At 55.0% G+C, this 21059-nt stretch overlaps 62 non-coding genes across 62 annotated transcripts; all 62 read right to left on the reverse strand.

Annotated features, from left to right (window-relative positions):
• Positions 1–341: 341 nt before the first annotated feature.
• On the reverse strand, positions 342–413 carry Trnah-gug (transfer RNA histidin (anticodon GUG)). Its single transcript has one exon. It is a non-coding gene; the product is annotated as a tRNA-His (tRNA).
• Positions 414–800: 387 nt separating this feature from the next.
• Trnae-cuc (transfer RNA glutamic acid (anticodon CUC)) lies at positions 801–872 on the reverse strand. Its single transcript has one exon. It is a non-coding gene; the product is annotated as a tRNA-Glu (tRNA).
• Positions 873–1131: 259 nt separating this feature from the next.
• Positions 1132–1213, reverse strand: Trnal-aag (transfer RNA leucine (anticodon AAG)). Its single transcript has one exon. It is a non-coding gene; the product is annotated as a tRNA-Leu (tRNA).
• Positions 1214–1490: 277 nt separating this feature from the next.
• On the reverse strand, positions 1491–1562 carry Trnah-gug (transfer RNA histidin (anticodon GUG)). The gene has a single exon. It is a non-coding gene; the product is annotated as a tRNA-His (tRNA).
• A 387-nt stretch (positions 1563–1949) lies between these two features.
• On the reverse strand, positions 1950–2021 carry Trnae-cuc (transfer RNA glutamic acid (anticodon CUC)). Its single transcript has one exon. It is a non-coding gene; the product is annotated as a tRNA-Glu (tRNA).
• Positions 2022–2280: 259 nt separating this feature from the next.
• Positions 2281–2362, reverse strand: Trnal-cag (transfer RNA leucine (anticodon CAG)). The gene has a single exon. It is a non-coding gene; the product is annotated as a tRNA-Leu (tRNA).
• A 78-nt stretch (positions 2363–2440) lies between these two features.
• Trnal-aag (transfer RNA leucine (anticodon AAG)) lies at positions 2441–2522 on the reverse strand. Its single transcript has one exon. It is a non-coding gene; the product is annotated as a tRNA-Leu (tRNA).
• A 277-nt stretch (positions 2523–2799) lies between these two features.
• Trnah-gug (transfer RNA histidin (anticodon GUG)) lies at positions 2800–2871 on the reverse strand. The gene has a single exon. It is a non-coding gene; the product is annotated as a tRNA-His (tRNA).
• A 387-nt stretch (positions 2872–3258) lies between these two features.
• Trnae-cuc (transfer RNA glutamic acid (anticodon CUC)) lies at positions 3259–3330 on the reverse strand. Its single transcript has one exon. It is a non-coding gene; the product is annotated as a tRNA-Glu (tRNA).
• A 259-nt stretch (positions 3331–3589) lies between these two features.
• Positions 3590–3671, reverse strand: Trnal-cag (transfer RNA leucine (anticodon CAG)). The gene has a single exon. It is a non-coding gene; the product is annotated as a tRNA-Leu (tRNA).
• Positions 3672–3749: 78 nt separating this feature from the next.
• On the reverse strand, positions 3750–3831 carry Trnal-aag (transfer RNA leucine (anticodon AAG)). Its single transcript has one exon. It is a non-coding gene; the product is annotated as a tRNA-Leu (tRNA).
• Positions 3832–4108: 277 nt separating this feature from the next.
• On the reverse strand, positions 4109–4180 carry Trnah-gug (transfer RNA histidin (anticodon GUG)). Its single transcript has one exon. It is a non-coding gene; the product is annotated as a tRNA-His (tRNA).
• Positions 4181–4567: 387 nt separating this feature from the next.
• On the reverse strand, positions 4568–4639 carry Trnae-cuc (transfer RNA glutamic acid (anticodon CUC)). Its single transcript has one exon. It is a non-coding gene; the product is annotated as a tRNA-Glu (tRNA).
• Positions 4640–4898: 259 nt separating this feature from the next.
• On the reverse strand, positions 4899–4980 carry Trnal-cag (transfer RNA leucine (anticodon CAG)). Its single transcript has one exon. It is a non-coding gene; the product is annotated as a tRNA-Leu (tRNA).
• Positions 4981–5058: 78 nt separating this feature from the next.
• On the reverse strand, positions 5059–5140 carry Trnal-aag (transfer RNA leucine (anticodon AAG)). The gene has a single exon. It is a non-coding gene; the product is annotated as a tRNA-Leu (tRNA).
• Positions 5141–5417: 277 nt separating this feature from the next.
• On the reverse strand, positions 5418–5489 carry Trnah-gug (transfer RNA histidin (anticodon GUG)). The gene has a single exon. It is a non-coding gene; the product is annotated as a tRNA-His (tRNA).
• Positions 5490–5876: 387 nt separating this feature from the next.
• On the reverse strand, positions 5877–5948 carry Trnae-cuc (transfer RNA glutamic acid (anticodon CUC)). Its single transcript has one exon. It is a non-coding gene; the product is annotated as a tRNA-Glu (tRNA).
• A 259-nt stretch (positions 5949–6207) lies between these two features.
• Positions 6208–6289, reverse strand: Trnal-cag (transfer RNA leucine (anticodon CAG)). The gene has a single exon. It is a non-coding gene; the product is annotated as a tRNA-Leu (tRNA).
• Positions 6290–6367: 78 nt separating this feature from the next.
• Positions 6368–6449, reverse strand: Trnal-aag (transfer RNA leucine (anticodon AAG)). Its single transcript has one exon. It is a non-coding gene; the product is annotated as a tRNA-Leu (tRNA).
• Positions 6450–6726: 277 nt separating this feature from the next.
• Positions 6727–6798, reverse strand: Trnah-gug (transfer RNA histidin (anticodon GUG)). Its single transcript has one exon. It is a non-coding gene; the product is annotated as a tRNA-His (tRNA).
• A 387-nt stretch (positions 6799–7185) lies between these two features.
• Positions 7186–7257, reverse strand: Trnae-cuc (transfer RNA glutamic acid (anticodon CUC)). The gene has a single exon. It is a non-coding gene; the product is annotated as a tRNA-Glu (tRNA).
• A 259-nt stretch (positions 7258–7516) lies between these two features.
• On the reverse strand, positions 7517–7598 carry Trnal-cag (transfer RNA leucine (anticodon CAG)). The gene has a single exon. It is a non-coding gene; the product is annotated as a tRNA-Leu (tRNA).
• Positions 7599–7676: 78 nt separating this feature from the next.
• Trnal-aag (transfer RNA leucine (anticodon AAG)) lies at positions 7677–7758 on the reverse strand. The gene has a single exon. It is a non-coding gene; the product is annotated as a tRNA-Leu (tRNA).
• A 277-nt stretch (positions 7759–8035) lies between these two features.
• Positions 8036–8107, reverse strand: Trnah-gug (transfer RNA histidin (anticodon GUG)). The gene has a single exon. It is a non-coding gene; the product is annotated as a tRNA-His (tRNA).
• Positions 8108–8494: 387 nt separating this feature from the next.
• Trnae-cuc (transfer RNA glutamic acid (anticodon CUC)) lies at positions 8495–8566 on the reverse strand. The gene has a single exon. It is a non-coding gene; the product is annotated as a tRNA-Glu (tRNA).
• A 259-nt stretch (positions 8567–8825) lies between these two features.
• Positions 8826–8907, reverse strand: Trnal-cag (transfer RNA leucine (anticodon CAG)). Its single transcript has one exon. It is a non-coding gene; the product is annotated as a tRNA-Leu (tRNA).
• Positions 8908–8985: 78 nt separating this feature from the next.
• Trnal-aag (transfer RNA leucine (anticodon AAG)) lies at positions 8986–9067 on the reverse strand. The gene has a single exon. It is a non-coding gene; the product is annotated as a tRNA-Leu (tRNA).
• Positions 9068–9344: 277 nt separating this feature from the next.
• Trnah-gug (transfer RNA histidin (anticodon GUG)) lies at positions 9345–9416 on the reverse strand. Its single transcript has one exon. It is a non-coding gene; the product is annotated as a tRNA-His (tRNA).
• Positions 9417–9803: 387 nt separating this feature from the next.
• Trnae-cuc (transfer RNA glutamic acid (anticodon CUC)) lies at positions 9804–9875 on the reverse strand. The gene has a single exon. It is a non-coding gene; the product is annotated as a tRNA-Glu (tRNA).
• Positions 9876–10134: 259 nt separating this feature from the next.
• On the reverse strand, positions 10135–10216 carry Trnal-cag (transfer RNA leucine (anticodon CAG)). Its single transcript has one exon. It is a non-coding gene; the product is annotated as a tRNA-Leu (tRNA).
• A 78-nt stretch (positions 10217–10294) lies between these two features.
• On the reverse strand, positions 10295–10376 carry Trnal-aag (transfer RNA leucine (anticodon AAG)). Its single transcript has one exon. It is a non-coding gene; the product is annotated as a tRNA-Leu (tRNA).
• Positions 10377–10653: 277 nt separating this feature from the next.
• On the reverse strand, positions 10654–10725 carry Trnah-gug (transfer RNA histidin (anticodon GUG)). The gene has a single exon. It is a non-coding gene; the product is annotated as a tRNA-His (tRNA).
• Positions 10726–11112: 387 nt separating this feature from the next.
• Positions 11113–11184, reverse strand: Trnae-cuc (transfer RNA glutamic acid (anticodon CUC)). The gene has a single exon. It is a non-coding gene; the product is annotated as a tRNA-Glu (tRNA).
• A 259-nt stretch (positions 11185–11443) lies between these two features.
• Positions 11444–11525, reverse strand: Trnal-cag (transfer RNA leucine (anticodon CAG)). The gene has a single exon. It is a non-coding gene; the product is annotated as a tRNA-Leu (tRNA).
• A 78-nt stretch (positions 11526–11603) lies between these two features.
• Trnal-aag (transfer RNA leucine (anticodon AAG)) lies at positions 11604–11685 on the reverse strand. The gene has a single exon. It is a non-coding gene; the product is annotated as a tRNA-Leu (tRNA).
• Positions 11686–11962: 277 nt separating this feature from the next.
• Positions 11963–12034, reverse strand: Trnah-gug (transfer RNA histidin (anticodon GUG)). The gene has a single exon. It is a non-coding gene; the product is annotated as a tRNA-His (tRNA).
• Positions 12035–12421: 387 nt separating this feature from the next.
• On the reverse strand, positions 12422–12493 carry Trnae-cuc (transfer RNA glutamic acid (anticodon CUC)). Its single transcript has one exon. It is a non-coding gene; the product is annotated as a tRNA-Glu (tRNA).
• Positions 12494–12752: 259 nt separating this feature from the next.
• Trnal-cag (transfer RNA leucine (anticodon CAG)) lies at positions 12753–12834 on the reverse strand. The gene has a single exon. It is a non-coding gene; the product is annotated as a tRNA-Leu (tRNA).
• Positions 12835–12912: 78 nt separating this feature from the next.
• Positions 12913–12994, reverse strand: Trnal-aag (transfer RNA leucine (anticodon AAG)). Its single transcript has one exon. It is a non-coding gene; the product is annotated as a tRNA-Leu (tRNA).
• Positions 12995–13271: 277 nt separating this feature from the next.
• On the reverse strand, positions 13272–13343 carry Trnah-gug (transfer RNA histidin (anticodon GUG)). Its single transcript has one exon. It is a non-coding gene; the product is annotated as a tRNA-His (tRNA).
• Positions 13344–13730: 387 nt separating this feature from the next.
• Positions 13731–13802, reverse strand: Trnae-cuc (transfer RNA glutamic acid (anticodon CUC)). The gene has a single exon. It is a non-coding gene; the product is annotated as a tRNA-Glu (tRNA).
• A 259-nt stretch (positions 13803–14061) lies between these two features.
• Trnal-aag (transfer RNA leucine (anticodon AAG)) lies at positions 14062–14143 on the reverse strand. The gene has a single exon. It is a non-coding gene; the product is annotated as a tRNA-Leu (tRNA).
• Positions 14144–14420: 277 nt separating this feature from the next.
• Positions 14421–14492, reverse strand: Trnah-gug (transfer RNA histidin (anticodon GUG)). Its single transcript has one exon. It is a non-coding gene; the product is annotated as a tRNA-His (tRNA).
• A 387-nt stretch (positions 14493–14879) lies between these two features.
• Positions 14880–14951, reverse strand: Trnae-cuc (transfer RNA glutamic acid (anticodon CUC)). The gene has a single exon. It is a non-coding gene; the product is annotated as a tRNA-Glu (tRNA).
• Positions 14952–15210: 259 nt separating this feature from the next.
• Positions 15211–15292, reverse strand: Trnal-cag (transfer RNA leucine (anticodon CAG)). Its single transcript has one exon. It is a non-coding gene; the product is annotated as a tRNA-Leu (tRNA).
• A 78-nt stretch (positions 15293–15370) lies between these two features.
• Trnal-aag (transfer RNA leucine (anticodon AAG)) lies at positions 15371–15452 on the reverse strand. The gene has a single exon. It is a non-coding gene; the product is annotated as a tRNA-Leu (tRNA).
• A 277-nt stretch (positions 15453–15729) lies between these two features.
• On the reverse strand, positions 15730–15801 carry Trnah-gug (transfer RNA histidin (anticodon GUG)). Its single transcript has one exon. It is a non-coding gene; the product is annotated as a tRNA-His (tRNA).
• A 387-nt stretch (positions 15802–16188) lies between these two features.
• On the reverse strand, positions 16189–16260 carry Trnae-cuc (transfer RNA glutamic acid (anticodon CUC)). Its single transcript has one exon. It is a non-coding gene; the product is annotated as a tRNA-Glu (tRNA).
• A 259-nt stretch (positions 16261–16519) lies between these two features.
• Trnal-aag (transfer RNA leucine (anticodon AAG)) lies at positions 16520–16601 on the reverse strand. The gene has a single exon. It is a non-coding gene; the product is annotated as a tRNA-Leu (tRNA).
• Positions 16602–16878: 277 nt separating this feature from the next.
• On the reverse strand, positions 16879–16950 carry Trnah-gug (transfer RNA histidin (anticodon GUG)). The gene has a single exon. It is a non-coding gene; the product is annotated as a tRNA-His (tRNA).
• A 387-nt stretch (positions 16951–17337) lies between these two features.
• Trnae-cuc (transfer RNA glutamic acid (anticodon CUC)) lies at positions 17338–17409 on the reverse strand. The gene has a single exon. It is a non-coding gene; the product is annotated as a tRNA-Glu (tRNA).
• A 259-nt stretch (positions 17410–17668) lies between these two features.
• On the reverse strand, positions 17669–17750 carry Trnal-cag (transfer RNA leucine (anticodon CAG)). The gene has a single exon. It is a non-coding gene; the product is annotated as a tRNA-Leu (tRNA).
• A 78-nt stretch (positions 17751–17828) lies between these two features.
• Positions 17829–17910, reverse strand: Trnal-aag (transfer RNA leucine (anticodon AAG)). The gene has a single exon. It is a non-coding gene; the product is annotated as a tRNA-Leu (tRNA).
• Positions 17911–18187: 277 nt separating this feature from the next.
• Positions 18188–18259, reverse strand: Trnah-gug (transfer RNA histidin (anticodon GUG)). The gene has a single exon. It is a non-coding gene; the product is annotated as a tRNA-His (tRNA).
• A 387-nt stretch (positions 18260–18646) lies between these two features.
• On the reverse strand, positions 18647–18718 carry Trnae-cuc (transfer RNA glutamic acid (anticodon CUC)). The gene has a single exon. It is a non-coding gene; the product is annotated as a tRNA-Glu (tRNA).
• A 259-nt stretch (positions 18719–18977) lies between these two features.
• Positions 18978–19059, reverse strand: Trnal-cag (transfer RNA leucine (anticodon CAG)). The gene has a single exon. It is a non-coding gene; the product is annotated as a tRNA-Leu (tRNA).
• Positions 19060–19137: 78 nt separating this feature from the next.
• Positions 19138–19219, reverse strand: Trnal-aag (transfer RNA leucine (anticodon AAG)). Its single transcript has one exon. It is a non-coding gene; the product is annotated as a tRNA-Leu (tRNA).
• Positions 19220–19496: 277 nt separating this feature from the next.
• Positions 19497–19568, reverse strand: Trnah-gug (transfer RNA histidin (anticodon GUG)). Its single transcript has one exon. It is a non-coding gene; the product is annotated as a tRNA-His (tRNA).
• A 387-nt stretch (positions 19569–19955) lies between these two features.
• On the reverse strand, positions 19956–20027 carry Trnae-cuc (transfer RNA glutamic acid (anticodon CUC)). Its single transcript has one exon. It is a non-coding gene; the product is annotated as a tRNA-Glu (tRNA).
• A 259-nt stretch (positions 20028–20286) lies between these two features.
• Trnal-cag (transfer RNA leucine (anticodon CAG)) lies at positions 20287–20368 on the reverse strand. Its single transcript has one exon. It is a non-coding gene; the product is annotated as a tRNA-Leu (tRNA).
• Positions 20369–20446: 78 nt separating this feature from the next.
• Positions 20447–20528, reverse strand: Trnal-aag (transfer RNA leucine (anticodon AAG)). The gene has a single exon. It is a non-coding gene; the product is annotated as a tRNA-Leu (tRNA).
• Positions 20529–20805: 277 nt separating this feature from the next.
• Positions 20806–20877, reverse strand: Trnah-gug (transfer RNA histidin (anticodon GUG)). The gene has a single exon. It is a non-coding gene; the product is annotated as a tRNA-His (tRNA).
• Positions 20878–21059: the final 182 nt, after the last annotated feature.

The following is a 21059-nucleotide window of genomic DNA, read 5'->3' on the forward strand; positions in this document are numbered from 1 at the left end:
AACCCACGCCTCCGAAGAGAGTGGTGCCTTAAACCAGCGCCTTAGACCGCTCGGCCACGCTACCTGCGACAGTGTTGTTCGCTTTTGTAGAAACAGTGCACGACGCAGCTTCCTGTTCTGCTGCGACTGGCTGCCCATCCATTGCACCTCAAACGACTGCCCTATTCGAACAGAGATTGACTACACAGGCAGCTGCCCGCTCTTTCGTGCGGCGGCATTGCGTGTTGATAACTGGCACCTGCAGCCCGCGGAACATGAGCGAAAAATCAAGAGGGCACAGTGTTTTCAAACAGTGGGTCACTATCGTCATTGCAGCGACAGCGAGGCAAAACTTTAAAAAGTGCCGTGACCAGGATTCGAACCTGGGTTATTGCGGCCACAACGCAATGTCCTAACCACTAGACGATCACGGCCACGGAGGCACCGCCGAAAGCAGTTCTCGCGTGTGCAAGTGGCGATGCACAGCAAAGCTCAGCCACTGTGTCTCGCCACTGTGTCTCGCCACAGCTGTGTCAGACGCGTTCTTCATTACATGTATACTGGCAAACGAACGTGCCCGCGCTATTAGGACACTAAGCACAGGGGTTAGCTGCATTCACCACCCGTGGCAATGTCTTGCAGTCCTCCAAGTCTGTTGACCACAGGTATGTGCCTCGATAGGAGGTGGGCAGACGTCGCATCTCTCTCGCCGTCACTTGTGGCCGCCAGTCATACTTTACGTGGTTTTCTGCAAGCGTCAGCGTAGCGTCAGTCGAGCTAAGTCGGGCCAAGTCGCATGAGAGGAGCAACAAAATAGGCATTTCCGGTGCCGGGAATCGAACCCGGGCCTCCTGGGTGAGAGCCAGGTATCCTAGCCACTAGACCACACCGGATTAAGACACGAGTGCTCCTCCGGCGAACACGCTATTGAAAGACGTCTGTAAAAATCTACGCTTCCACTTTGTAGAACGGCATGCTCGGGACACATTTCATGAACACGAACGCAAGGCATCATTACTCCAAACTGCTCCTCTGAATGCTGTCGTTGCACCACGCACTGTGCTACGACAATTTAAGAAAGAGGCGCTCACGGCTTGCTGCGCTGTTTCCTTCGCGGGTAACCAGTGCTGCTGCTTTCGAGACAGAAAACGTTGGCAGCGGTGGGATTCGAACCCACGCCTCCGAAGAGAGTGGTGCCTTAAACCAGCGCCTTAGACCGCTCGGCCACGCTACCTGCGACAGTGTTGTTCGCTTTTGTAGAAACAGTGCACGACGCAGCTTCCTGTTCTGCTGCGACTGGCTGCCCATCCATTGCACCTCAAACGACTGCCCTATTCGAACAGAGATTGACTACACAGGCAGCTGCCCGCTCTTTCGTGCGGCGGCATTGCGTGTTGATAACTGGCACCTGCAGCCCGCGGAACATGAGCGAAAAATCAAGAGGGCACAGTGTTTTCAAACAGTGGGTCACTATCGTCATTGCAGCGACAGCGAGGCAAAACTTTAAAAAGTGCCGTGACCAGGATTCGAACCTGGGTTATTGCGGCCACAACGCAATGTCCTAACCACTAGACGATCACGGCCACGGAGGCACCGCCGAAAGCAGTTCTCGCGTGTGCAAGTGGCGATGCACAGCAAAGCTCAGCCACTGTGTCTCGCCACTGTGTCTCGCCACAGCTGTGTCAGACGCGTTCTTCATTACATGTATACTGGCAAACGAACGTGCCCGCGCTATTAGGACACTAAGCACAGGGGTTAGCTGCATTCACCACCCGTGGCAATGTCTTGCAGTCCTCCAAGTCTGTTGACCACAGGTATGTGCCTCGATAGGAGGTGGGCAGACGTCGCATCTCTCTCGCCGTCACTTGTGGCCGCCAGTCATACTTTACGTGGTTTTCTGCAAGCGTCAGCGTAGCGTCAGTCGAGCTAAGTCGGGCCAAGTCGCATGAGAGGAGCAACAAAATAGGCATTTCCGGTGCCGGGAATCGAACCCGGGCCTCCTGGGTGAGAGCCAGGTATCCTAGCCACTAGACCACACCGGATTAAGACACGAGTGCTCCTCCGGCGAACACGCTATTGAAAGACGTCTGTAAAAATCTACGCTTCCACTTTGTAGAACGGCATGCTCGGGACACATTTCATGAACACGAACGCAAGGCATCATTACTCCAAACTGCTCCTCTGAATGCTGTCGTTGCACCACGCACTGTGCTACGACAATTTAAGAAAGAGGCGCTCACGGCTTGCTGCGCTGTTTCCTTCGCGGGTAACCAGTGCTGCTGCTTTCGAGACAGAAAACGTTGGCAGCGGTGGGATTCGAACCCACGCCTCCGAAGAGACTGGTGCCTGAAACCAGCGCCTTAGACCGCTCGGCCACGCTACCTACGCGGCACGGCGGTCACAGGAGCTGCGTTGTAGCGCAAGAGAAAACACCGCAATGGCACAAAAAACGAGAAAAAATTGGCAGCGGTGGGATTCGAACCCACGCCTCCGAAGAGAGTGGTGCCTTAAACCAGCGCCTTAGACCGCTCGGCCACGCTACCTGCGACAGTGTTGTTCGCTTTTGTAGAAACAGTGCACGACGCAGCTTCCTGTTCTGCTGCGACTGGCTGCCCATCCATTGCACCTCAAACGACTGCCCTATTCGAACAGAGATTGACTACACAGGCAGCTGCCCGCTCTTTCGTGCGGCGGCATTGCGTGTTGATAACTGGCACCTGCAGCCCGCGGAACATGAGCGAAAAATCAAGAGGGCACAGTGTTTTCAAACAGTGGGTCACTATCGTCATTGCAGCGACAGCGAGGCAAAACTTTAAAAAGTGCCGTGACCAGGATTCGAACCTGGGTTATTGCGGCCACAACGCAATGTCCTAACCACTAGACGATCACGGCCACGGAGGCACCGCCGAAAGCAGTTCTCGCGTGTGCAAGTGGCGATGCACAGCAAAGCTCAGCCACTGTGTCTCGCCACTGTGTCTCGCCACAGCTGTGTCAGACGCGTTCTTCATTACATGTATACTGGCAAACGAACGTGCCCGCGCTATTAGGACACTAAGCACAGGGGTTAGCTGCATTCACCACCCGTGGCAATGTCTTGCAGTCCTCCAAGTCTGTTGACCACAGGTATGTGCCTCGATAGGAGGTGGGCAGACGTCGCATCTCTCTCGCCGTCACTTGTGGCCGCCAGTCATACTTTACGTGGTTTTCTGCAAGCGTCAGCGTAGCGTCAGTCGAGCTAAGTCGGGCCAAGTCGCATGAGAGGAGCAACAAAATAGGCATTTCCGGTGCCGGGAATCGAACCCGGGCCTCCTGGGTGAGAGCCAGGTATCCTAGCCACTAGACCACACCGGATTAAGACACGAGTGCTCCTCCGGCGAACACGCTATTGAAAGACGTCTGTAAAAATCTACGCTTCCACTTTGTAGAACGGCATGCTCGGGACACATTTCATGAACACGAACGCAAGGCATCATTACTCCAAACTGCTCCTCTGAATGCTGTCGTTGCACCACGCACTGTGCTACGACAATTTAAGAAAGAGGCGCTCACGGCTTGCTGCGCTGTTTCCTTCGCGGGTAACCAGTGCTGCTGCTTTCGAGACAGAAAACGTTGGCAGCGGTGGGATTCGAACCCACGCCTCCGAAGAGACTGGTGCCTGAAACCAGCGCCTTAGACCGCTCGGCCACGCTACCTACGCGGCACGGCGGTCACAGGAGCTGCGTTGTAGCGCAAGAGAAAACACCGCAATGGCACAAAAAACGAGAAAAAATTGGCAGCGGTGGGATTCGAACCCACGCCTCCGAAGAGAGTGGTGCCTTAAACCAGCGCCTTAGACCGCTCGGCCACGCTACCTGCGACAGTGTTGTTCGCTTTTGTAGAAACAGTGCACGACGCAGCTTCCTGTTCTGCTGCGACTGGCTGCCCATCCATTGCACCTCAAACGACTGCCCTATTCGAACAGAGATTGACTACACAGGCAGCTGCCCGCTCTTTCGTGCGGCGGCATTGCGTGTTGATAACTGGCACCTGCAGCCCGCGGAACATGAGCGAAAAATCAAGAGGGCACAGTGTTTTCAAACAGTGGGTCACTATCGTCATTGCAGCGACAGCGAGGCAAAACTTTAAAAAGTGCCGTGACCAGGATTCGAACCTGGGTTATTGCGGCCACAACGCAATGTCCTAACCACTAGACGATCACGGCCACGGAGGCACCGCCGAAAGCAGTTCTCGCGTGTGCAAGTGGCGATGCACAGCAAAGCTCAGCCACTGTGTCTCGCCACTGTGTCTCGCCACAGCTGTGTCAGACGCGTTCTTCATTACATGTATACTGGCAAACGAACGTGCCCGCGCTATTAGGACACTAAGCACAGGGGTTAGCTGCATTCACCACCCGTGGCAATGTCTTGCAGTCCTCCAAGTCTGTTGACCACAGGTATGTGCCTCGATAGGAGGTGGGCAGACGTCGCATCTCTCTCGCCGTCACTTGTGGCCGCCAGTCATACTTTACGTGGTTTTCTGCAAGCGTCAGCGTAGCGTCAGTCGAGCTAAGTCGGGCCAAGTCGCATGAGAGGAGCAACAAAATAGGCATTTCCGGTGCCGGGAATCGAACCCGGGCCTCCTGGGTGAGAGCCAGGTATCCTAGCCACTAGACCACACCGGATTAAGACACGAGTGCTCCTCCGGCGAACACGCTATTGAAAGACGTCTGTAAAAATCTACGCTTCCACTTTGTAGAACGGCATGCTCGGGACACATTTCATGAACACGAACGCAAGGCATCATTACTCCAAACTGCTCCTCTGAATGCTGTCGTTGCACCACGCACTGTGCTACGACAATTTAAGAAAGAGGCGCTCACGGCTTGCTGCGCTGTTTCCTTCGCGGGTAACCAGTGCTGCTGCTTTCGAGACAGAAAACGTTGGCAGCGGTGGGATTCGAACCCACGCCTCCGAAGAGACTGGTGCCTGAAACCAGCGCCTTAGACCGCTCGGCCACGCTACCTACGCGGCACGGCGGTCACAGGAGCTGCGTTGTAGCGCAAGAGAAAACACCGCAATGGCACAAAAAACGAGAAAAAATTGGCAGCGGTGGGATTCGAACCCACGCCTCCGAAGAGAGTGGTGCCTTAAACCAGCGCCTTAGACCGCTCGGCCACGCTACCTGCGACAGTGTTGTTCGCTTTTGTAGAAACAGTGCACGACGCAGCTTCCTGTTCTGCTGCGACTGGCTGCCCATCCATTGCACCTCAAACGACTGCCCTATTCGAACAGAGATTGACTACACAGGCAGCTGCCCGCTCTTTCGTGCGGCGGCATTGCGTGTTGATAACTGGCACCTGCAGCCCGCGGAACATGAGCGAAAAATCAAGAGGGCACAGTGTTTTCAAACAGTGGGTCACTATCGTCATTGCAGCGACAGCGAGGCAAAACTTTAAAAAGTGCCGTGACCAGGATTCGAACCTGGGTTATTGCGGCCACAACGCAATGTCCTAACCACTAGACGATCACGGCCACGGAGGCACCGCCGAAAGCAGTTCTCGCGTGTGCAAGTGGCGATGCACAGCAAAGCTCAGCCACTGTGTCTCGCCACTGTGTCTCGCCACAGCTGTGTCAGACGCGTTCTTCATTACATGTATACTGGCAAACGAACGTGCCCGCGCTATTAGGACACTAAGCACAGGGGTTAGCTGCATTCACCACCCGTGGCAATGTCTTGCAGTCCTCCAAGTCTGTTGACCACAGGTATGTGCCTCGATAGGAGGTGGGCAGACGTCGCATCTCTCTCGCCGTCACTTGTGGCCGCCAGTCATACTTTACGTGGTTTTCTGCAAGCGTCAGCGTAGCGTCAGTCGAGCTAAGTCGGGCCAAGTCGCATGAGAGGAGCAACAAAATAGGCATTTCCGGTGCCGGGAATCGAACCCGGGCCTCCTGGGTGAGAGCCAGGTATCCTAGCCACTAGACCACACCGGATTAAGACACGAGTGCTCCTCCGGCGAACACGCTATTGAAAGACGTCTGTAAAAATCTACGCTTCCACTTTGTAGAACGGCATGCTCGGGACACATTTCATGAACACGAACGCAAGGCATCATTACTCCAAACTGCTCCTCTGAATGCTGTCGTTGCACCACGCACTGTGCTACGACAATTTAAGAAAGAGGCGCTCACGGCTTGCTGCGCTGTTTCCTTCGCGGGTAACCAGTGCTGCTGCTTTCGAGACAGAAAACGTTGGCAGCGGTGGGATTCGAACCCACGCCTCCGAAGAGACTGGTGCCTGAAACCAGCGCCTTAGACCGCTCGGCCACGCTACCTACGCGGCACGGCGGTCACAGGAGCTGCGTTGTAGCGCAAGAGAAAACACCGCAATGGCACAAAAAACGAGAAAAAATTGGCAGCGGTGGGATTCGAACCCACGCCTCCGAAGAGAGTGGTGCCTTAAACCAGCGCCTTAGACCGCTCGGCCACGCTACCTGCGACAGTGTTGTTCGCTTTTGTAGAAACAGTGCACGACGCAGCTTCCTGTTCTGCTGCGACTGGCTGCCCATCCATTGCACCTCAAACGACTGCCCTATTCGAACAGAGATTGACTACACAGGCAGCTGCCCGCTCTTTCGTGCGGCGGCATTGCGTGTTGATAACTGGCACCTGCAGCCCGCGGAACATGAGCGAAAAATCAAGAGGGCACAGTGTTTTCAAACAGTGGGTCACTATCGTCATTGCAGCGACAGCGAGGCAAAACTTTAAAAAGTGCCGTGACCAGGATTCGAACCTGGGTTATTGCGGCCACAACGCAATGCCCTAACCACTAGACGATCACGGCCACGGAGGCACCGCCGAAAGCAGTTCTCGCGTGTGCAAGTGGCGATGCACAGCAAAGCTCAGCCACTGTGTCTCGCCACTGTGTCTCGCCACAGCTGTGTCAGACGCGTTCTTCATTACATGTATACTGGCAAACGAACGTGCCCGCGCTATTAGGACACTAAGCACAGGGGTTAGCTGCATTCACCACCCGTGGCAATGTCTTGCAGTCCTCCAAGTCTGTTGACCACAGGTATGTGCCTCGATAGGAGGTGGGCAGACGTCGCATCTCTCTCGCCGTCACTTGTGGCCGCCAGTCATACTTTACGTGGTTTTCTGCAAGCGTCAGCGTAGCGTCAGTCGAGCTAAGTCGGGCCAAGTCGCATGAGAGGAGCAACAAAATAGGCATTTCCGGTGCCGGGAATCGAACCCGGGCCTCCTGGGTGAGAGCCAGGTATCCTAGCCACTAGACCACACCGGATTAAGACACGAGTGCTCCTCCGGCGAACACGCTATTGAAAGACGTCTGTAAAAATCTACGCTTCCACTTTGTAGAACGGCATGCTCGGGACACATTTCATGAACACGAACGCAAGGCATCATTACTCCAAACTGCTCCTCTGAATGCTGTCGTTGCACCACGCACTGTGCTACGACAATTTAAGAAAGAGGCGCTCACGGCTTGCTGCGCTGTTTCCTTCGCGGGTAACCAGTGCTGCTGCTTTCGAGACAGAAAACGTTGGCAGCGGTGGGATTCGAACCCACGCCTCCGAAGAGACTGGTGCCTGAAACCAGCGCCTTAGACCGCTCGGCCACGCTACCTACGCGGCACGGCGGTCACAGGAGCTGCGTTGTAGCGCAAGAGAAAACACCGCAATGGCACAAAAAACGAGAAAAAATTGGCAGCGGTGGGATTCGAACCCACGCCTCCGAAGAGAGTGGTGCCTTAAACCAGCGCCTTAGACCGCTCGGCCACGCTACCTGCGACAGTGTTGTTCGCTTTTGTAGAAACAGTGCACGACGCAGCTTCCTGTTCTGCTGCGACTGGCTGCCCATCCATTGCACCTCAAACGACTGCCCTATTCGAACAGAGATTGACTACACAGGCAGCTGCCCGCTCTTTCGTGCGGCGGCATTGCGTGTTGATAACTGGCACCTGCAGCCCGCGGAACATGAGCGAAAAATCAAGAGGGCACAGTGTTTTCAAACAGTGGGTCACTATCGTCATTGCAGCGACAGCGAGGCAAAACTTTAAAAAGTGCCGTGACCAGGATTCGAACCTGGGTTATTGCGGCCACAACGCAATGTCCTAACCACTAGACGATCACGGCCACGGAGGCACCGCCGAAAGCAGTTCTCGCGTGTGCAAGTGGCGATGCACAGCAAAGCTCAGCCACTGTGTCTCGCCACTGTGTCTCGCCACAGCTGTGTCAGACGCGTTCTTCATTACATGTATACTGGCAAACGAACGTGCCCGCGCTATTAGGACACTAAGCACAGGGGTTAGCTGCATTCACCACCCGTGGCAATGTCTTGCAGTCCTCCAAGTCTGTTGACCACAGGTATGTGCCTCGATAGGAGGTGGGCAGACGTCGCATCTCTCTCGCCGTCACTTGTGGCCGCCAGTCATACTTTACGTGGTTTTCTGCAAGCGTCAGCGTAGCGTCAGTCGAGCTAAGTCGGGCCAAGTCGCATGAGAGGAGCAACAAAATAGGCATTTCCGGTGCCGGGAATCGAACCCGGGCCTCCTGGGTGAGAGCCAGGTATCCTAGCCACTAGACCACACCGGATTAAGACACGAGTGCTCCTCCGGCGAACACGCTATTGAAAGACGTCTGTAAAAATCTACGCTTCCACTTTGTAGAACGGCATGCTCGGGACACATTTCATGAACACGAACGCAAGGCATCATTACTCCAAACTGCTCCTCTGAATGCTGTCGTTGCACCACGCACTGTGCTACGACAATTTAAGAAAGAGGCGCTCACGGCTTGCTGCGCTGTTTCCTTCGCGGGTAACCAGTGCTGCTGCTTTCGAGACAGAAAACGTTGGCAGCGGTGGGATTCGAACCCACGCCTCCGAAGAGACTGGTGCCTGAAACCAGCGCCTTAGACCGCTCGGCCACGCTACCTACGCGGCACGGCGGTCACAGGAGCTGCGTTGTAGCGCAAGAGAAAACACCGCAATGGCACAAAAAACGAGAAAAAATTGGCAGCGGTGGGATTCGAACCCACGCCTCCGAAGAGAGTGGTGCCTTAAACCAGCGCCTTAGACCGCTCGGCCACGCTACCTGCGACAGTGTTGTTCGCTTTTGTAGAAACAGTGCACGACGCAGCTTCCTGTTCTGCTGCGACTGGCTGCCCATCCATTGCACCTCAAACGACTGCCCTATTCGAACAGAGATTGACTACACAGGCAGCTGCCCGCTCTTTCGTGCGGCGGCATTGCGTGTTGATAACTGGCACCTGCAGCCCGCGGAACATGAGCGAAAAATCAAGAGGGCACAGTGTTTTCAAACAGTGGGTCACTATCGTCATTGCAGCGACAGCGAGGCAAAACTTTAAAAAGTGCCGTGACCAGGATTCGAACCTGGGTTATTGCGGCCACAACGCAATGTCCTAACCACTAGACGATCACGGCCACGGAGGCACCGCCGAAAGCAGTTCTCGCGTGTGCAAGTGGCGATGCACAGCAAAGCTCAGCCACTGTGTCTCGCCACTGTGTCTCGCCACAGCTGTGTCAGACGCGTTCTTCATTACATGTATACTGGCAAACGAACGTGCCCGCGCTATTAGGACACTAAGCACAGGGGTTAGCTGCATTCACCACCCGTGGCAATGTCTTGCAGTCCTCCAAGTCTGTTGACCACAGGTATGTGCCTCGATAGGAGGTGGGCAGACGTCGCATCTCTCTCGCCGTCACTTGTGGCCGCCAGTCATACTTTACGTGGTTTTCTGCAAGCGTCAGCGTAGCGTCAGTCGAGCTAAGTCGGGCCAAGTCGCATGAGAGGAGCAACAAAATAGGCATTTCCGGTGCCGGGAATCGAACCCGGGCCTCCTGGGTGAGAGCCAGGTATCCTAGCCACTAGACCACACCGGATTAAGACACGAGTGCTCCTCCGGCGAACACGCTATTGAAAGACGTCTGTAAAAATCTACGCTTCCACTTTGTAGAACGGCATGCTCGGGACACATTTCATGAACACGAACGCAAGGCATCATTACTCCAAACTGCTCCTCTGAATGCTGTCGTTGCACCACGCACTGTGCTACGACAATTTAAGAAAGAGGCGCTCACGGCTTGCTGCGCTGTTTCCTTCGCGGGTAACCAGTGCTGCTGCTTTCGAGACAGAAAACGTTGGCAGCGGTGGGATTCGAACCCACGCCTCCGAAGAGACTGGTGCCTGAAACCAGCGCCTTAGACCGCTCGGCCACGCTACCTACGCGGCACGGCGGTCACAGGAGCTGCGTTGTAGCGCAAGAGAAAACACCGCAATGGCACAAAAAACGAGAAAAAATTGGCAGCGGTGGGATTCGAACCCACGCCTCCGAAGAGAGTGGTGCCTTAAACCAGCGCCTTAGACCGCTCGGCCACGCTACCTGCGACAGTGTTGTTCGCTTTTGTAGAAACAGTGCACGACGCAGCTTCCTGTTCTGCTGCGACTGGCTGCCCATCCATTGCACCTCAAACGACTGCCCTATTCGAACAGAGATTGACTACACAGGCAGCTGCCCGCTCTTTCGTGCGGCGGCATTGCGTGTTGATAACTGGCACCTGCAGCCCGCGGAACATGAGCGAAAAATCAAGAGGGCACAGTGTTTTCAAACAGTGGGTCACTATCGTCATTGCAGCGACAGCGAGGCAAAACTTTAAAAAGTGCCGTGACCAGGATTCGAACCTGGGTTATTGCGGCCACAACGCAATGTCCTAACCACTAGACGATCACGGCCACGGAGGCACCGCCGAAAGCAGTTCTCGCGTGTGCAAGTGGCGATGCACAGCAAAGCTCAGCCACTGTGTCTCGCCACTGTGTCTCGCCACAGCTGTGTCAGATGCGTTCTTCATTACATGTATACTGGCAAACGAACGTGCCCGCGCTATTAGGACACTAAGCACAGGGGTTAGCTGCATTCACCACCCGTGGCAATGTCTTGCAGTCCTCCAAGTCTGTTGACCACAGGTATGTGCCTCGATAGGAGGTGGGCAGACGTCGCATCTCTCTCGCCGTCACTTGTGGCCGCCAGTCATACTTTACGTGGTTTTCTGCAAGCGTCAGCGTAGCGTCAGTCGAGCTAAGTCGGGCCAAGTCGCATGAGAGGAGCAACAAAATAGGCATTTCCGGTGCCGGGAATCGAACCCGGGCCTCCTGGGTGAGAGCCAGGTATCCTAGCCACTAGACCACACCGGATTAAGACACGAGTGCTCCTCCGGCGAACACGCTATTGAAAGACGTCTGTAAAAATCTACGCTTCCACTTTGTAGAACGGCATGCTCGGGACACATTTCATGAACACGAACGCAAGGCATCATTACTCCAAACTGCTCCTCTGAATGCTGTCGTTGCACCACGCACTGTGCTACGACAATTTAAGAAAGAGGCGCTCACGGCTTGCTGCGCTGTTTCCTTCGCGGGTAACCAGTGCTGCTGCTTTCGAGACAGAAAACGTTGGCAGCGGTGGGATTCGAACCCACGCCTCCGAAGAGACTGGTGCCTGAAACCAGCGCCTTAGACCGCTCGGCCACGCTACCTACGCGGCACGGCGGTCACAGGAGCTGCGTTGTAGCGCAAGAGAAAACACCGCAATGGCACAAAAAACGAGAAAAAATTGGCAGCGGTGGGATTCGAACCCACGCCTCCGAAGAGAGTGGTGCCTTAAACCAGCGCCTTAGACCGCTCGGCCACGCTACCTGCGACAGTGTTGTTCGCTTTTGTAGAAACAGTGCACGACGCAGCTTCCTGTTCTGCTGCGACTGGCTGCCCATCCATTGCACCTCAAACGACTGCCCTATTCGAACAGAGATTGACTACACAGGCAGCTGCCCGCTCTTACGTGCGGCGGCATTGCGTGTTGATAACTGGCACCTGCAGCCCGCGGAACATGAGCGAAAAATCAAGAGGGCACAGTGTTTTCAAACAGTGGGTCACTATCGTCATTGCAGCGACAGCGAGGCAAAACTTTAAAAAGTGCCGTGACCAGGATTCGAACCTGGGTTATTGCGGCCACAACGCAATGTCCTAACCACTAGACGATCACGGCCACGGAGGCACCGCCGAAAGCAGTTCTCGCGTGTGCAAGTGGCGATGCACAGCAAAGCTCAGCCACTGTGTCTCGCCACTGTGTCTCGCCACAGCTGTGTCAGACGCGTTCTTCATTACATGTATACTGGCAAACGAACGTGCCCGCGCTATTAGGACACTAAGCACAGGGGTTAGCTGCATTCACCACCCGTGGCAATGTCTTGCAGTCCTCCAAGTCTGTTGACCACAGGTATGTGCCTCGATAGGAGGTGGGCAGACGTCGCATCTCTCTCGCCGTCACTTGTGGCCGCCAGTCATACTTTACGTGGTTTTCTGCAAGCGTCAGCGTAGCGTCAGTCGAGCTAAGTCGGGCCAAGTCGCATGAGAGGAGCAACAAAATAGGCATTTCCGGTGCCGGGAATCGAACCCGGGCCTCCTGGGTGAGAGCCAGGTATCCTAGCCACTAGACCACACCGGATTAAGACACGAGTGCTCCTCCGGCGAACACGCTATTGAAAGACGTCTGTAAAAATCTACGCTTCCACTTTGTAGAACGGCATGCTCGGGACACATTTCATGAACACGAACGCAAGGCATCATTACTCCAAACTGCTCCTCTGAATGCTGTCGTTGCACCACGCACTGTGCTACGACAATTTAAGAAAGAGGCGCTCACGGCTTGCTGCGCTGTTTCCTTCGCGGGTAACCAGTGCTGCTGCTTTCGAGACAGAAAACGTTGGCAGCGGTGGGATTCGAACCCACGCCTCCGAAGAGACTGGTGCCTGAAACCAGCGCCTTAGACCGCTCGGCCACGCTACCTACGCGGCACGGCGGTCACAGGAGCTGCGTTGTAGCGCAAGAGAAAACACCGCAATGGCACAAAAAACGAGAAAAAATTGGCAGCGGTGGGATTCGAACCCACGCCTCCGAAGAGAGTGGTGCCTTAAACCAGCGCCTTAGACCGCTCGGCCACGCTACCTGCGACAGTGTTGTTCGCTTTTGTAGAAACAGTGCACGACGCAGCTTCCTGTTCTGCTGCGACTGGCTGCCCATCCATTGCACCTCAAACGACTGCCCTATTCGAACAGAGATTGACTACACAGGCAGCTGCCCGCTCTTTCGTGCGGCGGCATTGCGTGTTGATAACTGGCACCTGCAGCCCGCGGAACATGAGCGAAAAATCAAGAGGGCACAGTGTTTTCAAACAGTGGGTCACTATCGTCATTGCAGCGACAGCGAGGCAAAACTTTAAAAAGTGCCGTGACCAGGATTCGAACCTGGGTTATTGCGGCCACAACGCAATGTCCTAACCACTAGACGATCACGGCCACGGAGGCACCGCCGAAAGCAGTTCTCGCGTGTGCAAGTGGCGATGCACAGCAAAGCTCAGCCACTGTGTCTCGCCACTGTGTCTCGCCACAGCTGTGTCAGACGCGTTCTTCATTACATGTATACTGGCAAACGAACGTGCCCGCGCTATTAGGACACTAAGCACAGGGGTTAGCTGCATTCACCACCCGTGGCAATGTCTTGCAGTCCTCCAAGTCTGTTGACCACAGGTATGTGCCTCGATAGGAGGTGGGCAGACGTCGCATCTCTCTCGCCGTCACTTGTGGCCGCCAGTCATACTTTACGTGGTTTTCTGCAAGCGTCAGCGTAGCGTCAGTCGAGCTAAGTTGGGCCAAGTCGCATGAGAGGAGCAACAAAATAGGCATTTCCGGTGCCGGGAATCGAACCCGGGCCTCCTGGGTGAGAGCCAGGTATCCTAGCCACTAGACCACACCGGATTAAGACACGAGTGCTCCTCCGGCGAACACGCTATTGAAAGACGTCTGTAAAAATCTACGCTTCCACTTTGTAGAACGGCATGCTCGGGACACATTTCATGAACACGAACGCAAGGCATCATTACTCCAAACTGCTCCTCTGAATGCTGTCGTTGCACCACGCACTGTGCTACGACAATTTAAGAAAGAGGCGCTCACGGCTTGCTGCGCTGTTTCCTTCGCGGGTAACCAGTGCTGCTGCTTTCGAGACAGAAAACGTTGGCAGCGGTGGGATTCGAACCCACGCCTCCGAAGAGAGTGGTGCCTTAAACCAGCGCCTTAGACCGCTCGGCCACGCTACCTGCGACAGTGTTGTTCGCTTTTGTAGAAACAGTGCACGACGCAGCTTCCTGTTCTGCTGCGACTGGCTGCCCATCCATTGCACCTCAAACGACTGCCCTATTCGAACAGAGATTGACTACACAGGCAGCTGCCCGCTCTTTCGTGCGGCGGCATTGCGTGTTGATAACTGGCACCTGCAGCCCGCGGAACATGAGCGAAAAATCAAGAGGGCACAGTGTTTTCAAACAGTGGGTCACTATCGTCATTGCAGCGACAGCGAGGCAAAACTTTAAAAAGTGCCGTGACCAGGATTCGAACCTGGGTTATTGCGGCCACAACGCAATGTCCTAACCACTAGACGATCACGGCCACGGAGGCACCGCCGAAAGCAGTTCTCGCGTGTGCAAGTGGCGATGCACAGCAAAGCTCAGCCACTGTGTCTCGCCACTGTGTCTCGCCACAGCTGTGTCAGATGCGTTCTTCATTACATGTATACTGGCAAACGAACGTGCCCGCGCTATTAGGACACTAAGCACAGGGGTTAGCTGCATTCACCACCCGTGGCAATGTCTTGCAGTCCTCCAAGTCTGTTGACCACAGGTATGTGCCTCGATAGGAGGTGGGCAGACGTCGCATCTCTCTCGCCGTCACTTGTGGCCGCCAGTCATACTTTACGTGGTTTTCTGCAAGCGTCAGCGTAGCGTCAGTCGAGCTAAGTCGGGCCAAGTCGCATGAGAGGAGCAACAAAATAGGCATTTCCGGTGCCGGGAATCGAACCCGGGCCTCCTGGGTGAGAGCCAGGTATCCTAGCCACTAGACCACACCGGATTAAGACACGAGTGCTCCTCCGGCGAACACGCTATTGAAAGACGTCTGTAAAAATCTACGCTTCCACTTTGTAGAACGGCATGCTCGGGACACATTTCATGAACACGAACGCAAGGCATCATTACTCCAAACTGCTCCTCTGAATGCTGTCGTTGCACCACGCACTGTGCTACGACAATTTAAGAAAGAGGCGCTCACGGCTTGCTGCGCTGTTTCCTTCGCGGGTAACCAGTGCTGCTGCTTTCGAGACAGAAAACGTTGGCAGCGGTGGGATTCGAACCCACGCCTCCGAAGAGACTGGTGCCTGAAACCAGCGCCTTAGACCGCTCGGCCACGCTACCTACGCGGCACGGCGGTCACAGGAGCTGCGTTGTAGCGCAAGAGAAAACACCGCAATGGCACAAAAAACGAGAAAAAATTGGCAGCGGTGGGATTCGAACCCACGCCTCCGAAGAGAGTGGTGCCTTAAACCAGCGCCTTAGACCGCTCGGCCACGCTACCTGCGACAGTGTTGTTCGCTTTTGTAGAAACAGTGCACGACGCAGCTTCCTGTTCTGCTGCGACTGGCTGCCCATCCATTGCACCTCAAACGACTGCCCTATTCGAACAGAGATTGACTACACAGGCAGCTGCCCGCTCTTTCGTGCGGCGGCATTGCGTGTTGATAACTGGCACCTGCAGCCCGCGGAACATGAGCGAAAAATCAAGAGGGCACAGTGTTTTCAAACAGTGGGTCACTATCGTCATTGCAGCGACAGCGAGGCAAAACTTTAAAAAGTGCCGTGACCAGGATTCGAACCTGGGTTATTGCGGCCACAACGCAATGTCCTAACCACTAGACGATCACGGCCACGGAGGCACCGCCGAAAGCAGTTCTCGCGTGTGCAAGTGGCGATGCACAGCAAAGCTCAGCCACTGTGTCTCGCCACTGTGTCTCGCCACAGCTGTGTCAGACGCGTTCTTCATTACATGTATACTGGCAAACGAACGTGCCCGCGCTATTAGGACACTAAGCACAGGGGTTAGCTGCATTCACCACCCGTGGCAATGTCTTGCAGTCCTCCAAGTCTGTTGACCACAGGTATGTGCCTCGATAGGAGGTGGGCAGACGTCGCATCTCTCTCGCCGTCACTTGTGGCCGCCAGTCATACTTTACGTGGTTTTCTGCAAGCGTCAGCGTAGCGTCAGTCGAGCTAAGTTGGGCCAAGTCGCATGAGAGGAGCAACAAAATAGGCATTTCCGGTGCCGGGAATCGAACCCGGGCCTCCTGGGTGAGAGCCAGGTATCCTAGCCACTAGACCACACCGGATTAAGACACGAGTGCTCCTCCGGCGAACACGCTATTGAAAGACGTCTGTAAAAATCTACGCTTCCACTTTGTAGAACGGCATGCTCGGGACACATTTCATGAACACGAACGCAAGGCATCATTACTCCAAACTGCTCCTCTGAATGCTGTCGTTGCACCACGCACTGTGCTACGACAATTTAAGAAAGAGGCGCTCACGGCTTGCTGCGCTGTTTCCTTCGCGGGTAACCAGTGCTGCTGCTTTCGAGACAGAAAACGTTGGCAGCGGTGGGATTCGAACCCACGCCTCCGAAGAGAGTGGTGCCTTAAACCAGCGCCTTAGACCGCTCGGCCACGCTACCTGCGACAGTGTTGTTCGCTTTTGTAGAAACAGTGCACGACGCAGCTTCCTGTTCTGCTGCGACTGGCTGCCCATCCATTGCACCTCAAACGACTGCCCTATTCGAACAGAGATTGACTACACAGGCAGCTGCCCGCTCTTTCGTGCGGCGGCATTGCGTGTTGATAACTGGCACCTGCAGCCCGCGGAACATGAGCGAAAAATCAAGAGGGCACAGTGTTTTCAAACAGTGGGTCACTATCGTCATTGCAGCGACAGCGAGGCAAAACTTTAAAAAGTGCCGTGACCAGGATTCGAACCTGGGTTATTGCGGCCACAACGCAATGTCCTAACCACTAGACGATCACGGCCACGGAGGCACCGCCGAAAGCAGTTCTCGCGTGTGCAAGTGGCGATGCACAGCAAAGCTCAGCCACTGTGTCTCGCCACTGTGTCTCGCCACAGCTGTGTCAGATGCGTTCTTCATTACATGTATACTGGCAAACGAACGTGCCCGCGCTATTAGGACACTAAGCACAGGGGTTAGCTGCATTCACCACCCGTGGCAATGTCTTGCAGTCCTCCAAGTCTGTTGACCACAGGTATGTGCCTCGATAGGAGGTGGGCAGACGTCGCATCTCTCTCGCCGTCACTTGTGGCCGCCAGTCATACTTTACGTGGTTTTCTGCAAGCGTCAGCGTAGCGTCAGTCGAGCTAAGTCGGGCCAAGTCGCATGAGAGGAGCAACAAAATAGGCATTTCCGGTGCCGGGAATCGAACCCGGGCCTCCTGGGTGAGAGCCAGGTATCCTAGCCACTAGACCACACCGGATTAAGACACGAGTGCTCCTCCGGCGAACACGCTATTGAAAGACGTCTGTAAAAATCTACGCTTCCACTTTGTAGAACGGCATGCTCGGGACACATTTCATGAACACGAACGCAAGGCATCATTACTCCAAACTGCTCCTCTGAATGCTGTCGTTGCACCACGCACTGTGCTACGACAATTTAAGAAAGAGGCGCTCACGGCTTGCTGCGCTGTTTCCTTCGCGGGTAACCAGTGCTGCTGCTTTCGAGACAGAAAACGTTGGCAGCGGTGGGATTCGAACCCACGCCTCCGAAGAGACTGGTGCCTGAAACCAGCGCCTTAGACCGCTCGGCCACGCTACCTACGCGGCACGGCGGTCACAGGAGCTGCGTTGTAGCGCAAGAGAAAACACCGCAATGGCACAAAAAACGAGAAAAAATTGGCAGCGGTGGGATTCGAACCCACGCCTCCGAAGAGAGTGGTGCCTTAAACCAGCGCCTTAGACCGCTCGGCCACGCTACCTGCGACAGTGTTGTTCGCTTTTGTAGAAACAGTGCACGACGCAGCTTCCTGTTCTGCTGCGACTGGCTGCCCATCCATTGCACCTCAAACGACTGCCCTATTCGAACAGAGATTGACTACACAGGCAGCTGCCCGCTCTTTCGTGCGGCGGCATTGCGTGTTGATAACTGGCACCTGCAGCCCGCGGAACATGAGCGAAAAATCAAGAGGGCACAGTGTTTTCAAACAGTGGGTCACTATCGTCATTGCAGCGACAGCGAGGCAAAACTTTAAAAAGTGCCGTGACCAGGATTCGAACCTGGGTTATTGCGGCCACAACGCAATGTCCTAACCACTAGACGATCACGGCCACGGAGGCACCGCCGAAAGCAGTTCTCGCGTGTGCAAGTGGCGATGCACAGCAAAGCTCAGCCACTGTGTCTCGCCACTGTGTCTCGCCACAGCTGTGTCAGACGCGTTCTTCATTACATGTATACTGGCAAACGAACGTGCCCGCGCTATTAGGACACTAAGCACAGGGGTTAGCTGCATTCACCACCCGTGGCAATGTCTTGCAGTCCTCCAAGTCTGTTGACCACAGGTATGTGCCTCGATAGGAGGTGGGCAGACGTCGCATCTCTCTCGCCGTCACTTGTGGCCGCCAGTCATACTTTACGTGGTTTTCTGCAAGCGTCAGCGTAGCGTCAGTCGAGCTAAGTCGGGCCAAGTCGCATGAGAGGAGCAACAAAATAGGCATTTCCGGTGCCGGGAATCGAACCCGGGCCTCCTGGGTGAGAGCCAGGTATCCTAGCCACTAGACCACACCGGATTAAGACACGAGTGCTCCTCCGGCGAACACGCTATTGAAAGACGTCTGTAAAAATCTACGCTTCCACTTTGTAGAACGGCATGCTCGGGACACATTTCATGAACACGAACGCAAGGCATCATTACTCCAAACTGCTCCTCTGAATGCTGTCGTTGCACCACGCACTGTGCTACGACAATTTAAGAAAGAGGCGCTCACGGCTTGCTGCGCTGTTTCCTTCGCGGGTAACCAGTGCTGCTGCTTTCGAGACAGAAAACGTTGGCAGCGGTGGGATTCGAACCCACGCCTCCAAAGAGACTGGTGCCTGAAACCAGCGCCTTAGACCGCTCGGCCACGCTACCTACGCGGCACGGCGGTCACAGGAGCTGCGTTGTAGCGCAAGAGAAAACACCGCAATGGCACAAAAAACGAGAAAAAATTGGCAGCGGTGGGATTCGAACCCACGCCTCCGAAGAGAGTGGTGCCTTAAACCAGCGCCTTAGACCGCTCGGCCACGCTACCTGCGACAGTGTTGTTCGCTTTTGTAGAAACAGTGCACGACGCAGCTTCCTGTTCTGCTGCGACTGGCTGCCCATCCATTGCACCTCAAACGACTGCCCTATTCGAACAGAGATTGACTACACAGGCAGCTGCCCGCTCTTTCGTGCGGCGGCATTGCGTGTTGATAACTGGCACCTGCAGCCCGCGGAACATGAGCGAAAAATCAAGAGGGCACAGTGTTTTCAAACAGTGGGTCACTATCGTCATTGCAGCGACAGCGAGGCAAAACTTTAAAAAGTGCCGTGACCAGGATTCGAACCTGGGTTATTGCGGCCACAACGCAATGTCCTAACCACTAGACGATCACGGCCACGGAGGCACCGCCGAAAGCAGTTCTCGCGTGTGCAAGTGGCGATGCACAGCAAAGCTCAGCCACTGTGTCTCGCCACTGTGTCTCGCCACAGCTGTGTCAGACGCGTTCTTCATTACATGTATACTGGCAAACGAACGTGCCCGCGCTATTAGGACACTAAGCACAGGGGTTAGCTGCATTCACCACCCGTGGCAATGTCTTGCAGTCCTCCAAGTCTGTTGACCACAGGTATGTGCCTCGATAGGAGGTGGGCAGACGTCGCATCTCTCTCGCCGTCACTTGTGGCCGCCAGTCATACTTTACGTGGTTTTCTGCAAGCGTCAGCGTAGCGTCAGTCGAGCTAAGTCGGGCCAAGTCGCATGAGAGGAGCAACAAAATAGGCATTTCCGGTGCCGGGAATCGAACCCGGGCCTCCTGGGTGAGAGCCAGGTATCCTAGCCACTAGACCACACCGGATTAAGACACGAGTGCTCCTCCGGCGAACACGCTATTGAAAGACGTCTGTAAAAATCTACGCTTCCACTTTGTAGAACGGCATGCTCGGGACACATTTCATGAACACGAACGCAAGGCATCATTACTCCAAACTGCTCCTCTGAATGCTGTCGTTGCACCACGCACTGTGCTACGACAATTTAAGAAAGAGGCGCTCACGGCTTGCTGCGCTGTTTCCTTCGCGGGTAACCAGTGCTGCTGCTTTCGAGACAGAAAACGTTGGCAGCGGTGGGATTCGAACCCACGCCTCCGAAGAGACTGGTGCCTGAAACCAGCGCCTTAGACCGCTCGGCCACGCTACCTACGCGGCACGGCGGTCACAGGAGCTGCGTTGTAGCGCAAGAGAAAACACCGCAATGGCACAAAAAACGAGAAAAAATTGGCAGCGGTGGGATTCGAACCCACGCCTCCGAAGAGAGTGGTGCCTTAAACCAGCGCCTTAGACCGCTCGGCCACGCTACCTGCGACAGTGTTGTTCGCTTTTGTAGAAACAGTGCACGACGCAGCTTCCTGTTCTGCTGCGACTGGCTGCCCATCCATTGCACCTCAAACGACTGCCCTATTCGAACAGAGATTGACTACACAGGCAGCTGCCCGCTCTTACGTGCGGCGGCATTGCGTGTTGATAACTGGCACCTGCAGCCCGCGGAACATGAGCGAAAAATCAAGAGGGCACAGTGTTTTCAAACAGTGGGTCACTATCGTCATTGCAGCGACAGCGAGGCAAAACTTTAAAAAGTGCCGTGACCAGGATTCGAACCTGGGTTATTGCGGCCACAACGCAATGTCCTAACCACTAGACGATCACGGCCACGGAGGCACCGCCGAAAGCAGTTCTCGCGTGTGCAAGTGGCGATGCACAGCAAAGCTCAGCCACTGTGTCTCGCCACTGTGTCTCGCCACAGCTGTGTCAGACGCGTTCTTCATTACATGTATACTGGCAAACGAACGTGCCCGCGCTATTAGGACACTAAGCACAGGGGTTAGCTGCAT

Source organism: Schistocerca gregaria, unplaced genomic scaffold, assembly GCF_023897955.1.
Source record: "Schistocerca gregaria isolate iqSchGreg1 unplaced genomic scaffold, iqSchGreg1.2 ptg000686l, whole genome shotgun sequence".
NCBI classification, from domain to species: Eukaryota; Metazoa; Arthropoda; class Insecta; order Orthoptera; family Acrididae; genus Schistocerca; species Schistocerca gregaria.